Source organism: Hyperolius riggenbachi, chromosome 4, assembly GCF_040937935.1.
Source record: "Hyperolius riggenbachi isolate aHypRig1 chromosome 4, aHypRig1.pri, whole genome shotgun sequence".
In the NCBI taxonomy this organism is placed as follows: Eukaryota; Metazoa; Chordata; class Amphibia; order Anura; family Hyperoliidae; genus Hyperolius; species Hyperolius riggenbachi.
The window spans coordinates 432,819,912-432,834,252 of record NC_090649.1 but is presented as its reverse complement, the minus strand read 5'-3'; the positions used below and the strand labels follow the sequence as shown (position 1 = coordinate 432,834,252).

The window sequence follows — 14,341 nt, the reverse complement described above, 5'->3', positions numbered from 1 at the left end:
CTGTGGCGAGTGTTGTAGCAGTGCTAAAGCTCACCTGTCCGCCGCCACTCAAGAGCTTGTCAACAGCTTGCGCATGCGCAGTAGCACGGGCCTGATTGGGCTTTGGTGGAAAAAGCTAGCCTATTCAGGCATGTGGATTAGGAAGTGGTACAGGTACCAGGAATCCCCTTCATAAGGGGACTGGAGATCCTATTGCATGTAGAGAAGGGGAGACTGGGAGCCCGATGGTGCAGTATCACGGAATGTTGTGGTTAGTAATACTCACAAAGATGGTTTGCAATCCTGCAACCACCATGAAGGCATGCAGAAATAAACAGTTCCCGCTCAGTATCCCAGAACCTCCTGGAACCCGGGCGGTTGCTCTCCTCCTGTAGTCCTTTCTACTAGTGGACTAAGCCGACAAGTAGTGAGGGCTGACATCCAATGAGGACTCAGATGTATTGGAAAAAGGAGTCTTTATTGTATAAAAATGTTATACAGTAGACAACACGTTTCACAGGTCTTAGCCCGGCTCCTCAGGTCAACACAAACAGATAATCTTATCCATGAGCCGTGTGGTGCGTGGGCACCTTTCTCAGATTAAGGTAATGGAGGTAAGATACCTCAGTTTTCCATATACTATAGAATTGAAGTTGCACCAACCCCTCCACATACATTGGGCGCCTCCCCAACAGCCTCAACCCAGTAATCAGGCATTGCCAAGCCATTCTCTGCCTGCACAAGAGCACAAACCCGATAACGCTCTGCTTTTTTCCATGAAGCCCGAGCGGGTTGGCGCTACTGTGCAGAAGCAGTGTGGCCGCGATGGTCGGAGGTCTCGGTGCAGGAGCGGCCTGGAAGAGGAGGATGGGGGGAGCTTCTGCAGGGCCTAGAGGCTTCCCCCTCTCGAGGTAAGTATCTACATTTTGGGATTGCAAACCTCGCAAGTTTGCTTTAAACACAGCATTTGGAATATTTCCCGGCCCTCATATTTTGTGTTAATCAGATATTTCATTACCAACACAATATACAAAATGACTACTAATTTACTCTCAACTATGCTGACGGAGGCATTCCTTAAAATCAAATCTGCCATTTATCTGCAGGACAAAGCTTTTATCTTAACCTAAATTCATACGCATAGTAATGAGTATCTCGAAGTCAAGCAGAAGTTAATTAAACAGCCATCATTTCTGTGCATTTCAGCAGCCTGGAAGCCTGGCCTGCAGTTCTCAGAAGCTGTTCGGGGGCACAGCCTCTGGCTACACTTTATAGAGCTTTCCCTAATCTACAGATGAGGTAACTAACGAGATGGGAAGTGCACTTATATAACAGCAGATAACACAAAACACTGGCCAGCCATGTCTATTTATATCGGATGAGGAATAATTTCATGCAAGGAGAACGAAGAACTCTAAAAGTACCGTTAATTAAAATATCCGATTATGTAACACATACAAAATTATTATGTAACACATACAAAATTATGCTGTAATTGTACCGTCTGTGTTTCTCCTGGTCTTTTAACTGGATTCTGAGGTTGAAACTTTACTATATACCAATATCCTAACATTCTACTAGATTTGCACTCACACCCTTGCTCTACCAACATGGCTGGTCATATAAAAGTGTTAGTTAGTAGAGTTCTTTTGTGTCACATAAATAGTTATCTTTGGATTCTCAAACCCTTTACCCGAGAACACGCCGCTGTGCATTCTGGGGCAGTTTTTGTTTCCTATACTTGCAGCCTGAGAGATGCTGAAGACCTCCAAAGCAAGTTTTAATTTATGATCTACAACTGCCTCCGTCTCTGCTAGCCAGAAGGACAACCATCTCTGTAGCAATCCACCAATCTGGCCTGTATGGTAGAGCGGCCAAACGGAAACTACTCCTTAGTAAAAAGGTACATGGAAGCCCGTCTGGAGTTTGCCAAAAGGCACTTCAAGGACTCTCAAACCATGAGAAACAAAATTCTTTGGTCTGATGAAACAAAGATTCTCTTTGGTGTGAATGGCAGTTATCACATTTGGAGGAAACCAGGCACCGCTTGTCACCAGGCCAATACCATCCCTACAGTGAAGCATGGCGGTGGCAGTATCATGCTGTGGGGATGTTTTTCAGTGGAAGGAACTGGAAGACTAGTCAGGATAAAGGTAAGATAAATTATAAATCTCCAGAGACATTCTGGATGAAAACCTGATCCAGAGCGCTCTTGAATTCAGACTGGGGCAACAGATCAACTTTCAGTAGGATAATTACCCTAAGCCTGCAGCCAAGATGTAAAAAAAGGAGTGGCTTCAGGACAACTCTGGGAATGGCCTTGCGGGTTCCAGCCAAAGCTCAGACTTGAATCCAATTGAACATCTCTGAAGAGAGAATGGCTGTGTAATGACACATCCCATCTAGCCTGATGGGGCTTGAGAGGTGCTGCAAAGAGGAATGGGCAAAACTGCCCAAGGATAGGTGTGCCAAGCTTGTGGCATCATATTCAAAGAGACTTGAGGCTGTAATTGCTGTGAAAGGTGCATCAACACAGTATTGAGCAAAGGCTGTGAAAACTTATGTGCATGTTATTTCTCACATGCTATTTTTAATAAATTTGCCAAAACCTCAAGTAAACCGTTTTCATGTTGCCATTATGGGGTGTTGTATGTAGAATTCTGCTGAAAAAAAATTAACCACTTAACGACCAGCTAACGCCCATAGGCGTCAGCAGGTCTTAAGTGGGTTACCATGGAAATGGCCGCTCAATCGAGCGGCCTTTCCATGTCAGTTTACGGAGGGTGTCTCCGTGAACAGCCGGAGAGCCGCCGATCGCGGCTCGCCGGCAAAATGTCAACACGCGGGGAAGAAATCCCCGCTGTTTACATCATACGGCGCGCGATCCCCGGCCTCTGATTGGCTGGGGATCGCCGGCATCTGATAGGCGGAAGCCTATCCTTCAATGCACAGGACGGAACTCCGTCCTGTGCATTACGGAGAGAGGGAGGTAAGGAGGCAGAGGGCGGAAATGGCTGCGGAGGGGGGCTTTGAGGAGCCCCCCCGCAAAACGCAGATGGCCGGCGGTGATCAGACCCCCCCCCCCGGGCAGGACATCCCCCTAGTGGGGAAAAAAGGGGGGGAAGTCTGGTCGCCCTGGCTTCAAAGCGATCTGTGCGGTGGGCTGGAGAGCCCACGCAGCACAGATCGGGCCAGCATAGGCTGGTCCTTAAGTGGGTAAAGCGGTCTAACACTCAGCATTTCAACTTTGCTTTACAGCTTAGAAACTATTATCCCAGATTTTTTTTTTAAGCAGAGATTCACTGAATGGGTTAAACATGACATTTTAGTGTTGCATTTAGCTAGAAATCCGAATCTGTTCTGAGGTTTTGATACAAATGTATCTTTGTTTGGAATGCAAATAGACCTCTGAAAAGCATGTCTGGGAATCCTTCTGTGCTCTCTCAGAGAGGTGTTTGTTTATTTACATTGTAAATAGATACATTTGTATCTAAACCTCAGCATGAAGGCAGATTTCTAGCTAAATGCAACACTGAAATGTCATGTTTTCCCATTCAGTGAATTTCTGCTAAAAAAAAAAAAAATCTGGCATATTAGTTTCTAAGCTGTAAGCAATCTTTTAAAGCAAAGTTGAAATTCTGGGTGTTAGACCACTTTAATTTATTCCATATAACACACCATGAGTTGATTCACTAAGCTGCAGTGCTTAATGACAGCAGTGCATGGTAATAATCCCCAGCACACGCTATGCAGCCATAGCATGTGCAGCTAAAATACGCTATGCTCCTATAGTTTAAACGAGTGCTTCGTTAAACTTAACGAGCGATCCACTGAACCCGCCCTGAGCCCCTGTGGGTTCAGTAGTTTCAAAGGACTTCAAAGCATGAGATTCCTGCACTTTGATTGGTCCAGTAGGCTGTCTTTCACTGGTGTGTAGCTAGCCCTAATAAGAAGTTTATATTTGGGCTACACAGTCGGCCTTTTGGTACATATGGTTATACAGGTCAAAATTGCAACCTGCATACTAACTCCTCCAAAAAGTGTCAGTAGAACAAATAGGCAAAAAAGGGGGGGGGGGGGAGGTATATATGCACAAAGAGAGGGGTGCACAAATTATGTACAGTGTCATACTCAACATGTTTCATCCATTTGGGCTTCGCCAGGAAATAATAATACAGTGTAACAAAACAATAATCCCCCCGCCACATTCAAAATAACCCCCAACAAAGCACGCTCAAGTCAGAGCTCTTTGTTGGGAGGTTATTTTGAATGGGGTGTGATTTTATACAAAACTTTTTTATGAACTATTACTTAAAAATAATTTTCTATAGAGCACGTATTGAAATAAAGTGAGGCCTTAACTTGGAATTTAAGTTGCTACGCTTTTTATACTTCCCAAATTCCGGCCTAAATCTCATAGCACTTGTACCAAACTCAATGGGTCCTCCTGCAATACGGTGTTTGCTGGCAAGATTTATTTCCTACTTTTCTTATTCTAATTTCTGCACCTTGAACAACACTGAGCTCATCTTTTCCCAAAAGCCCGTACATGAAAGTGATTCAGTGAGAGCAGCACATAAACATCTCACAAGGCATAACCCCATCCACCTACCCGCTGAAGCAGAACAAAAATGGATTCATTAGTTCAGTTCTCCCACACACTGCGATGGGGAACATCGCATACCTGAAGACAGCTCCTCTGTTACATAAGTATGTCTGCAAAATATAGCTGAGCTGAGCAGCAAAAGTCATATTCCTGGAGAGTCATTAGCACGGAATGGAGCAAATGAAAACCAGAAGGTCACTTTTCAATGCAAAATTTCTGCCCAAAGCAAAACTCTGTGGAGAATCTAGCAGCAATCATTGTTGCCACTGGGGAGAAGGCCGCCATGCATTGAGCTTTAAAGGGGAAATCCAGGCACTGCTCAAAGAATCACCTGCAGAGACAAAACCGCGCATCCACCTCATAAGAGAGGCTCCTGACGCCCTATTCTCATCACAGCTATGACAGCACCTCCACTGTATACTAAGGTGCAACTAATCTTCCCCATATACTACCCTAATGTAGGTCCGGTGAATGAACGAGAATATAAATCCCCCGTTCACTGAGAAATGATCATAAATTGGTAAGCCCAACCTTCCATTAAAAATACCGCCACGGTGGATTTTGACCGAAGTCTGCCAAGAAGCTCGTAGTCCTGTGGCCATCCCCACTGTAGGTGTCCACCAAGCTAGGGGCGAGCCACAGAGCTTCAACCTTCAATGGAGAGGCTTCAGGTTTGCGAAGGGTTGGCGGGATTTACCAATGGTGACAATTTCCCGGCGATCAGGTTATTTATATTCCAGTTAATTCGTCAGACCTACATTACGGTAGTGTATGGGGAAGGTTAGTTGCATCTATTTATATGTGAAATTACACTGGAGGTGTGATTTATTTTAATGAAAGATCAATTAGATCAATGAGCAGGAAAGAAGAGTCTCTCTGAGTGGCAGAGCTGCCACCCACTAAGTTTACTATAGCTAGTAGCGTCAGGATGGATGGACACTGAAGGATACGATTTTCACAGCCATACTGAGGGAGAACAAACCAAGAAAGAAAAGAGGGGGACAAGGGACCAGCAGAATCCTTCCTCGGTAAGTTTGAATCTGCTTTTTCCCATATTACAGGTGATATTTGGAAGTTGCCAAGAGATACACTTTTCCTGTGTGGTGATAGTTGTGTCTGTGCGGAAAAGAGCGAGGACAATGTTCGTTTTGACGAGTTATTAAATCAAGATCTTTGCCTTGAAGCAGCCCTGTATCAACTTGAAACCCCATCTGCCAAGGTTAAAGAGAACCCGAGGTGTGTTTAAAGAATGTTATCTGCATACAGAGGCTGGATCTGCCTATACAGCCCAGCCTCTGTTGCTATCCCAACCCCCACTAAGGTCCCCCTGCACCCTGCAATCCCTCATAAATCACAGCCTAGCTGTGAGGCTGTGTTTACATCTGTAGTGTCAGTCTCAGCTGCTTCCCCGCCTCCTGCATAGCTCCGGTCCCTGCCCCATCCCTTCCCTCCAATCAGCAGGGAGGGAAGGGATGCAGGCGGGGACTGGAGTTCTGCAGGAGGCGGGGGGAGCAGCAGACTGACACTATAGAGATAAACACAGCCAGCTCTGACAAGCTGTTTGTCAGCAGCGTGGCTGTGATTTATGAGGGATTGCAGAGTGCAGGGGGACCTTAGAGGGGTTTGGGATAGCAACAGAGGCTGGGCTGTATAGGCAGATCCAGCCTCTGTATGCAGATAATATTCTTCAAACCCACCTCGGGTTCTCTTTAAGGCTGTATCTCCTCAGCCACCCACCTGACTTAACCTCCTGGGCGTTATGGACGAGCTCAGCTCGTCCAGTAACGCCAAAGTGCATTACTCCGGCCCTGGTGGGCCGATTTGCATAATTTTTTTTTCAAACACGTAGCCAGCACTTTGCTAGCTGCGTGTTTGTTGTGATCGCCGCCGCCGATCTGCCAGGAACGAGGCCCCCCCCCCCCCCGCAGACCCCTTGCGCAGCCTGGCCAATCACCGCAGTCTGCACAATGGGGTGTATCGGGACTCCACCTGACATCGATGACGTCATTCCGATCATCGCTATGGCGACGGGGAAGCCCATACAGGAAATCCCATTCAGAACGGGATTTCCTGTTAGATATGATCGCCGGCGGCGATCGGAGGGGTGGGTGGGATAGCGAAGGGAGGGGGGGGGAGGGGAAGCATGTAGCTAGTGCTAGGCTAGCTACATGTTAAAAGAAAAAAAAATAATTAGCTGAAAAAAAAAACCCTCACCTGGCCGTGCGCCGCAATTAATCAAAACGCCAGGGAATTTAACACCAGCTGCACACTTGAGCAGAGGCTGGGTTAGTCATGAGGGACAAAAAAGTCATAGCCATGTATGGGGTAAGCCCTTACCTCCCTTACAATGGGGTTATAACCTGCACTTCTGGGTAGCAGACGTACAGGCACATCTCATGTAATGTCATCTTCTTGACCGTGTGCCATTGCAGAGGCCAAAGTAGTCACAAGGAAGTAGGAAGAGGGGACAACTAGTAAGCTAGTAAGGCTAGGTTCACACAAGGACCAAAACCCTATGATTTAGCGAGGCTGAAGTGCATGTGTAAATGTCAGTAAGCAGAATAAAATCTGTTTACACTTGCCACTTAAAGAGAAACCACGACCAAGAATTGAACTTCATCCCACTCAGTAGCTGAAACCCCCTTTCCCATGAGAAATCCTCTTTTTCCTTTCACAAACGGATCATCATGGAGCTCTGTATGGCTGATATTGTGGTGAAATCCCTCCCACAGTAAGACGTCAGGACCATGGTCCTGACAGTTTCCTGTCGGTGAACCTCATTGTATTGTGGGAAATAACAGCTGTTTACAGCTGGGTCCTACTGCCAAAAAAAGCAAGCAGCATCTGCTTCCACTGACATCACCTGCCAGTAGTAAAAATGTCACCATGTGGTAAATGTCAGAACGTAAATCAAGGAGAGGAAAGATCTTACAATGGGAAAACACTGACTAAATCACTTATACATAATTATTGTAAAAACTAGCAGACCCAAGCCCGTTTGAAAAACGAGCTCTAGGGTCTGTTTCTCGCCACCGCAAGTTACTGCACGTGCACCTGCCAAACGCACACCCGGCCATCCGCTCACACGCCCGCCTGGCTCCCTGGCCCCGTCCTCCTGTCTCTGTGAGGTGTTAATGTTATAGCTGTATGTTAATCCAAGTTTCATATATATGCACTTAATAGATATAAGGTGACACCAATGTTTAACAAGGCCAATGTAACACAGATGATTCAGATGAATAGAGTTACCCTTTAACGTTAGACTCAGATTCTTTTATTGCTGACATGCTTTAGCTAAGACCTAGTACTGTGTGAGTTTTTTTCTTCTCAGGAATGTCTAAACAGATATGCTGTGCCTGGCACTGCAAACCTCCCATCGGGGGATGATTCGAGTCCCACAAGCCAAGACCTTGGAAGTAACTATGTGAGCAAGATGCTGAATAGATTGTGTGCTGGAGTCCAGACCAGGTGCAATGCTGTGAGAATTCTCCACCCTCCTTGAGTAAAGAAGAAAGACTCTTAGAGACATACATTATTATTGGACAAGTAAATTACATCATGACCACGTACTTTGGGGTATAAGAACTGATGCACAGCGGAAGTGAAGGCAGAAACCTTAAACTGCCTTGATCCTTTTGCTAGGCTTAACTGGGTTTCCCGCATGTATACATGTGACATTTTTGAATAAAGCCATATGTTGTTTTTCTTTTCATCTCCTGACTTATTTTTGAAATCTTGGTGTATTGCTAAGTAAGTGACTTCCACAGAGGCTAGATCCGTGCTGCGCACATGCGCAGTAGCAAAAAGCACGGACCAAGCTACACAGGGACAGCGTGGCGCAGGGACACAGGGGTTTTATTATAGAGGATAAAAAACTTTATTACATTATTTTCACTGGAGTTCCTCTTTAAAACAAAGTGGAGCTAGAGGGGGAGCGCGGGCACACGTTCCCAACAGGCACGACTCTTCCGAACACCGCAGATGCTGCAAATGCTTACAGAATCAGTGCAATCCTATGGGAATGCACAGTGTTTGTTCTCACTAGGCCGTTTTCCCCCTCGGTTCCAGATCTACTTCACCCATCTTCTGTGTCTTCTACCGCCATTTGGGTCCACAGCTGCTGAGCTTGGGAACAAGTGTTGGTTTATATTTACCAGAGTCTGGGCAGAAGCATAGGTCGAAAATGGCTTACAAAGCACTACCACAAATTGCTAATGATTGCGCTTTGTAGTGGGTCCCAGCCCTGAGGCAGTTAGGAAGGGAGACTTGCTGTTAGTTGGAAAATGGTTTGGCTGTTCAGGTCTGACTTAATCTGTTCCTCTTCTATACACAGCTTTTAATTCACCTGTCATACTTCACCCTTTATACAGAGAGTGATAAGTGACAGGTAAAACATCTGTCAAGACAAATACATTTATTTATAGAGCCTATAAATAGACCCTAAAGCAATTCTGTTCTGCTTAAGATTCCAACCAATTACCGCAGAACGCATACTGAAAACGGCTTCAGGTGTTTCTACACTGTTATATTAAAGTGACTAGATAGAAATAGGATTTTTTTTTTCATGGTTGGCAAATACAGTGTTACAAAGAGTTTTACTTGCAAAATTTGGAGTGGCAAAACCTTAAGACTAGCTTCCCGCAAGAGCAGATGCAATGACGGGTAAGCGCTGTGCTGCTGCAAGACTGCTCCGTCCGTTTTGCATTTGCTCCATCACTCTGTCCGCATCGATCGACATCTTTGATCGCTGCTATACTCATGTGTCCCCGATTCTGCCACTGCTAACTCCTCTGCTTGGTCCCAGAGCTGACTGGAGGCTGGCAGGAGCTGGGGGGACCCCATAAAATTACAATAGACCAATTGTTCCTAGCAACAGGGAGAATGTTCATTGGTCAATCATGAATCAATGATAATCTATAAGGAACCTGCCTGTTGTTGATAATGTTTCCGCCAAGACCCAGGCGGAATCCATCGCTTCCGGGTCTCGGCCCTTGTTCCCTGCTGATGACGCCACTGCTGAAACGCAGGCTGCACATCCTGATAGGCAAAGTGTACGTTCCCAGTAAGCCCTCCGCAGATGTAAACAATAGTCAATGATGTTACAGCTGACACCTAGGTAGGTGTACCACTGTGTGATTGGATGTGCGGATTGTGGCCAGCCGCTGATTGGATGAAAGTTGTATTTAAGCCTGCAGAGTGCCCCAGTCATCGCCCGTGATAAGCATAGCTGTGGCTAGTTGCTGGGAGCGCACTCACATTGTTGAATTACTGGATCTCGACCTTGGCTTGTATTTGAACTTTCTTGTCTGCTGTTATTAACCCTTGCTTTGATTCCTGGACACTCTTGCTTGCTGCCTGGACCGACCTCTGCTTGTTAACTGGATACTCTTGCATTCAACCTGGACCAACCAGTGCTTGTTACTGGACACTGTAGTAATACCTGAACTAATCCTTGCTTGTTCCTTGAATAACCTTGCATGTGTACCTTGCATGAACTCTCTCAGAAACTGCCTGGACCATTCACTGCCTGTTCCTGATAAATCTGTCATTACTGGCATTCAATGCTGAGGGCCTCATCCTAATCCCCAAGTGCAGCCAATACTTTGCTGGGTAGACTAATATTTGAGTCAATAAAAAAAATACAGCTTAAGAGGGTTGAATATTGGGGTCGACTTATACTAGAGGTCAACTTGTATTTGAGTATATGAAAAGGAATAGAAAAACCCATTTTTGCAAAAGTATAAACCAATTTATTAATAATCTTAAAAAAGACACGCAGTGTTAGTCCCTAAAGTGCAAATCCCCATAAGTTAAAAGACCCAGGAAACATGTCCTAATCACCAACTGCATGTAATAACCCTGGCAGAGGAGAGAGACCACTCCAGGTAACGCTCCCTGCCTTAACCCTAAGTGCACTTTGTAAAGCAGGCCTGCAAATAAAGTTCCTGTTGCTGTGAATAACACTGGTGCTGTGAACAATAAGCAGGATAAGTTCAACATGCAGCAAATCAACTGCGTTCACACTATAAATGGCAAGCACAAAGTGCATCCAGTCCAATATGCAAATCCAGCCGGTTGAAGTCGCCTCTGAGCGGCAAATCGCGAAGGCGAGCAGTTTGCAGGTCCCATCTCCACCCTTCCTCGCAGGCAGTTGGTGAGTCTTTTCTTTCCATTTCACGGTGGGTTATGGTCTTTCACCTCACGGTTCTTCACTTTTTCAACTCTCATTGTTTGCCATGCGTTCTGGCCTTACTTACCAGCCTGGTAGTTCACATGCACTAGAGCACTTTATTCTCTTCTGATGTATGTGTGTATGTGCATGCATATTGGTGTGCATATATATATGTATATACAGCCTTCTCATTTAGCACTTGTCACTTTACTCACCTCCTCAGTGTATCTTACAGTAATTTTTCAGGTGAGGAGGGGTGAATTTGTTGCATTTACTCTTATATATTACAATTATATACCAATATCTTCATGCATTATCATGGATCCTGGCACTGCGCTGTTTTTAATATTGATTTTACACTTTTTTGCAATTTTGTGCTTACCAATAAAGCCCTTTGATTATTTCTATTATATTGTGGTGCGGTACTTATTGGGGGATTTTTCTTTCATTTGTTGGAATACATCACAGCTCCTCGTCTGGTGATCAGAATCTAGCACAAACGTGGGGGACTGCAAATTATAATCCTCAAAGAAAATGTGAAGGGAGCTGAAAAAAAAACGTTAGACGCTCCTATGGAGAGGGGAGGATCTGGATTCCATCCAAACTTTCCTGGTCTTCTTTCTAACCCCTCGTTCCACACCTGAAATTCTGCACCTTCGGAAGTCCTTGGAAGGCTTTAGAAGCACTCATATCCCTGAATACTTCTGATAGGCAGCTCCGTACAGACCTGCTCCTCTTCCGATGTGCTCGGGGACACAAGTGTTCTTGTTCACAAGAAGTGTTTGCGAATATTTTACTTTACTTTTTACTTTCATTTTAATGAATGAACATGACTTCTGGCTGAAGCCATGATCATTCACAGGCACTTAAACTGGCTTTGGGAACACATGTTCCCATTCATCAATCAATGCAGAGTGAGTCTCAAGTATGCGTGAGAGCAGTTGCGGCACATAACAGCAAACTGGATGCGTATATATGTCAAATTTGCAATAAGTGGTTAAACAGTGGCGATACTCCATCTCAAACAAAAGCATAATATGCTCAGAAGCGGCAGCAGAACCTGTAACAGACCTTCGAGTGGCACAACGTATCTATACAAGATGGATGCAGTACAGTATTGCTACGGCTGCGTCCACTGCGGTGTGATCCAAGTCCCATTACTCCATGTTAATATAGTGGACCATTTCTTTTAGTAACCACTAGTTTAAGGCTCTTGTATCCCTCACAGAGTACGGAAGGTTTTGTTACAGCTTCATAATGAAGATAAAACCTAGGAAGTATCGACTACCCACCAGATTTAATAATGCAGTTGAATGAGCTTCACTTATCTGGAAATTCATTTCCTTCCTATACTTCACTAGCCCACAGAATGCTCAAAGGACTCCCCGCCTCAGCACTGGCAAGCTGCAGCAATGTATATTTAATGCTGCTTTAAGATGTTTTTTAGGATGTTAGGAATGGTTTCCCTTAGAAGATACATGCAAGTTCAAACAATAGAGGGATCTAAAGTGTTTATATAGTCAGATGTTAAATAATGTTTTAGACAGACTGGAGTTTTGGGGGTTTGATTTGTGTTTTCCTTTTGGAGATGCACAATTACAGAAGCAGTAAATAGATCAAAGATTGAGTCAGGCGATACCACAAAAGTGCAGTGCCGCAAAACGTGCACGTTAACAGTAACAGTGAAGCATACTTTTCATTGACAGTATGCTTCACTGTATAAGACTTAGGGCATGGATAATGTGAGGCGCCGCTTTCCAAATCCGTTGCGTTCCTGCCGTCACAGGGAAAGCAGCATCCATTGTGAACATAGCCATGCTGCTGCTTCCACTCATTCAACCTTCCTCCAGAACTATTAATACTACTATGCTTCTCAGAGACTAAAGGTTGACTGGCACTCAGTGCAGGATTGACCAAACTCACATGGAATGGAAGTAGACACTGTGCTCATGGCAGACCTAATAACATCAATTGTCAAGAAGAGTTCCAAAGCTAGGCTTCAGTGAAGCAATACTTCAATTGTTTATTCCAATAAGTACATACAGAAAAGCAGTGTGGGGGTGACTGACCGCCATGACAACTATTTCCGGGGCTACTCACTTCATCAGAAGCCAAAGTCAGGCCGCTCAGACACCCCTCATGCTGCTCTGCTGTATGAACCTATTGGAATAACCAATTCTTGACATTATTATTATGCATTTTTATAGCACTGACACATTTTCCATGACACTTAGATTACATTGAACAACTCATACATCTAACTGTCCTTCACAGGTGCTCAAAACCTGGGGATCGGTTGAAAAGGGCGCCCGAAGTGCCTGTATGAAAAGGGCGCCGCCATAGACATCAATGTTATTTCTGGAAATATGGGCTACAAGGTGTAGAAAAGGGCACCCGAGTTTTGATATAGGCTACAAGTGGGCTCCCCTTTGTAGCCCATATTTTTTCGGCTACAAGGTTTTCGGCTACAAGCGGGCTCCCCTTTGTAGCCCGTATTTTTTTCGGCTACAGTAAGGTGCCCCTCTGTAGCCCATATTATTGCCTTTTTTTTGTAGCCTAAGTTTTTATATGGGCTACAAGCGCTGGAAGCCGAATTATTTCATTCCCCCACTATCCATGGCGGCCTGGAGGGGGAATAGTAATTAACACATCCCGGAGTTTTTTTGCAGCCGAAGTTATTATATGGGCTACACCAGGCGCCTTTCTTTTTTGTAGCCGAAGTTTTAATATGGGCTACACCAAGCGTCTTTTTTGTAGCCGAAGTTTATATGGGCTACACCAGGCGCCTTTTTTGTAGCCGAAGTTGGTATATATATGGGCTCCACCAGGCGCCTTTTTTGTAGCCGAAGTTGGTATATATATGGGCTCCACCAGGCGCCCTTTTTATGTAGACCCAAAACCTGAGGTCAATATCAAAGTCTAGAGTAACTAATGGACAAGCCACCAAACCTACCATCTAGTAGATCCGGGCAGGTCTCTCGGAAAAACTCTATCGGCTGGGCCCCCCTTGCTTAGCCCTACACCCCCCCCCCCCCCAGTCACATGACATGCAGTGATTGAAATTGCTGGGAGGAGGAACGGGCCCCCTTGTGACGCGGGGATCATGGGTCCTATTATTAGCAAACCATGTCCATGACCTCCATATATGCATCCCATAGCTCAAATAGTACAATGTCTTTTACCAGTTATGGAAGAAAGGGAAAAGCCTCTCAACCTCTTAATAAGCCAATGGCTACGACCTAAACTCTTTAACAGGAAAGAAGGAAAACACACAGAAACCCACCGTTTGTATTTAGAGATAACAGCCTGTCTAAATCCTTATCTGGAAGTAATAAGCCACTGTAATTTAGGCTCTCAGCTCTGTCTGAACTGTGCCGTTCAGACAGGAGGTTAACCCTGTATGTGCTTCCAGCAAACAAGGAAGTAACTACACTGGCACATCACTGAGGAGTTCTGTGTGCTGTAACAAAGACATGTTTTCTGTAAAGGTGATTATGCTGTTGCTTATCTTTTACAGCAGAGAGAAAGTCCTGGGTTTAGGTCCGCTTCAAAGTGATCCCAAGCCAAATCTCGGGATCAAAATG

General features: G+C 45.1%; 1 protein-coding gene across 2 annotated transcripts in view; it reads right to left on the bottom strand.

Moving 5' to 3' along the window:
• The window catches only part of SHLD1 (shieldin complex subunit 1), a 224,901-nt gene that overhangs the window by 74,254 nt on the left and 136,306 nt on the right, over window positions 1-14,341 (bottom strand). The window lies entirely within an intron of this gene.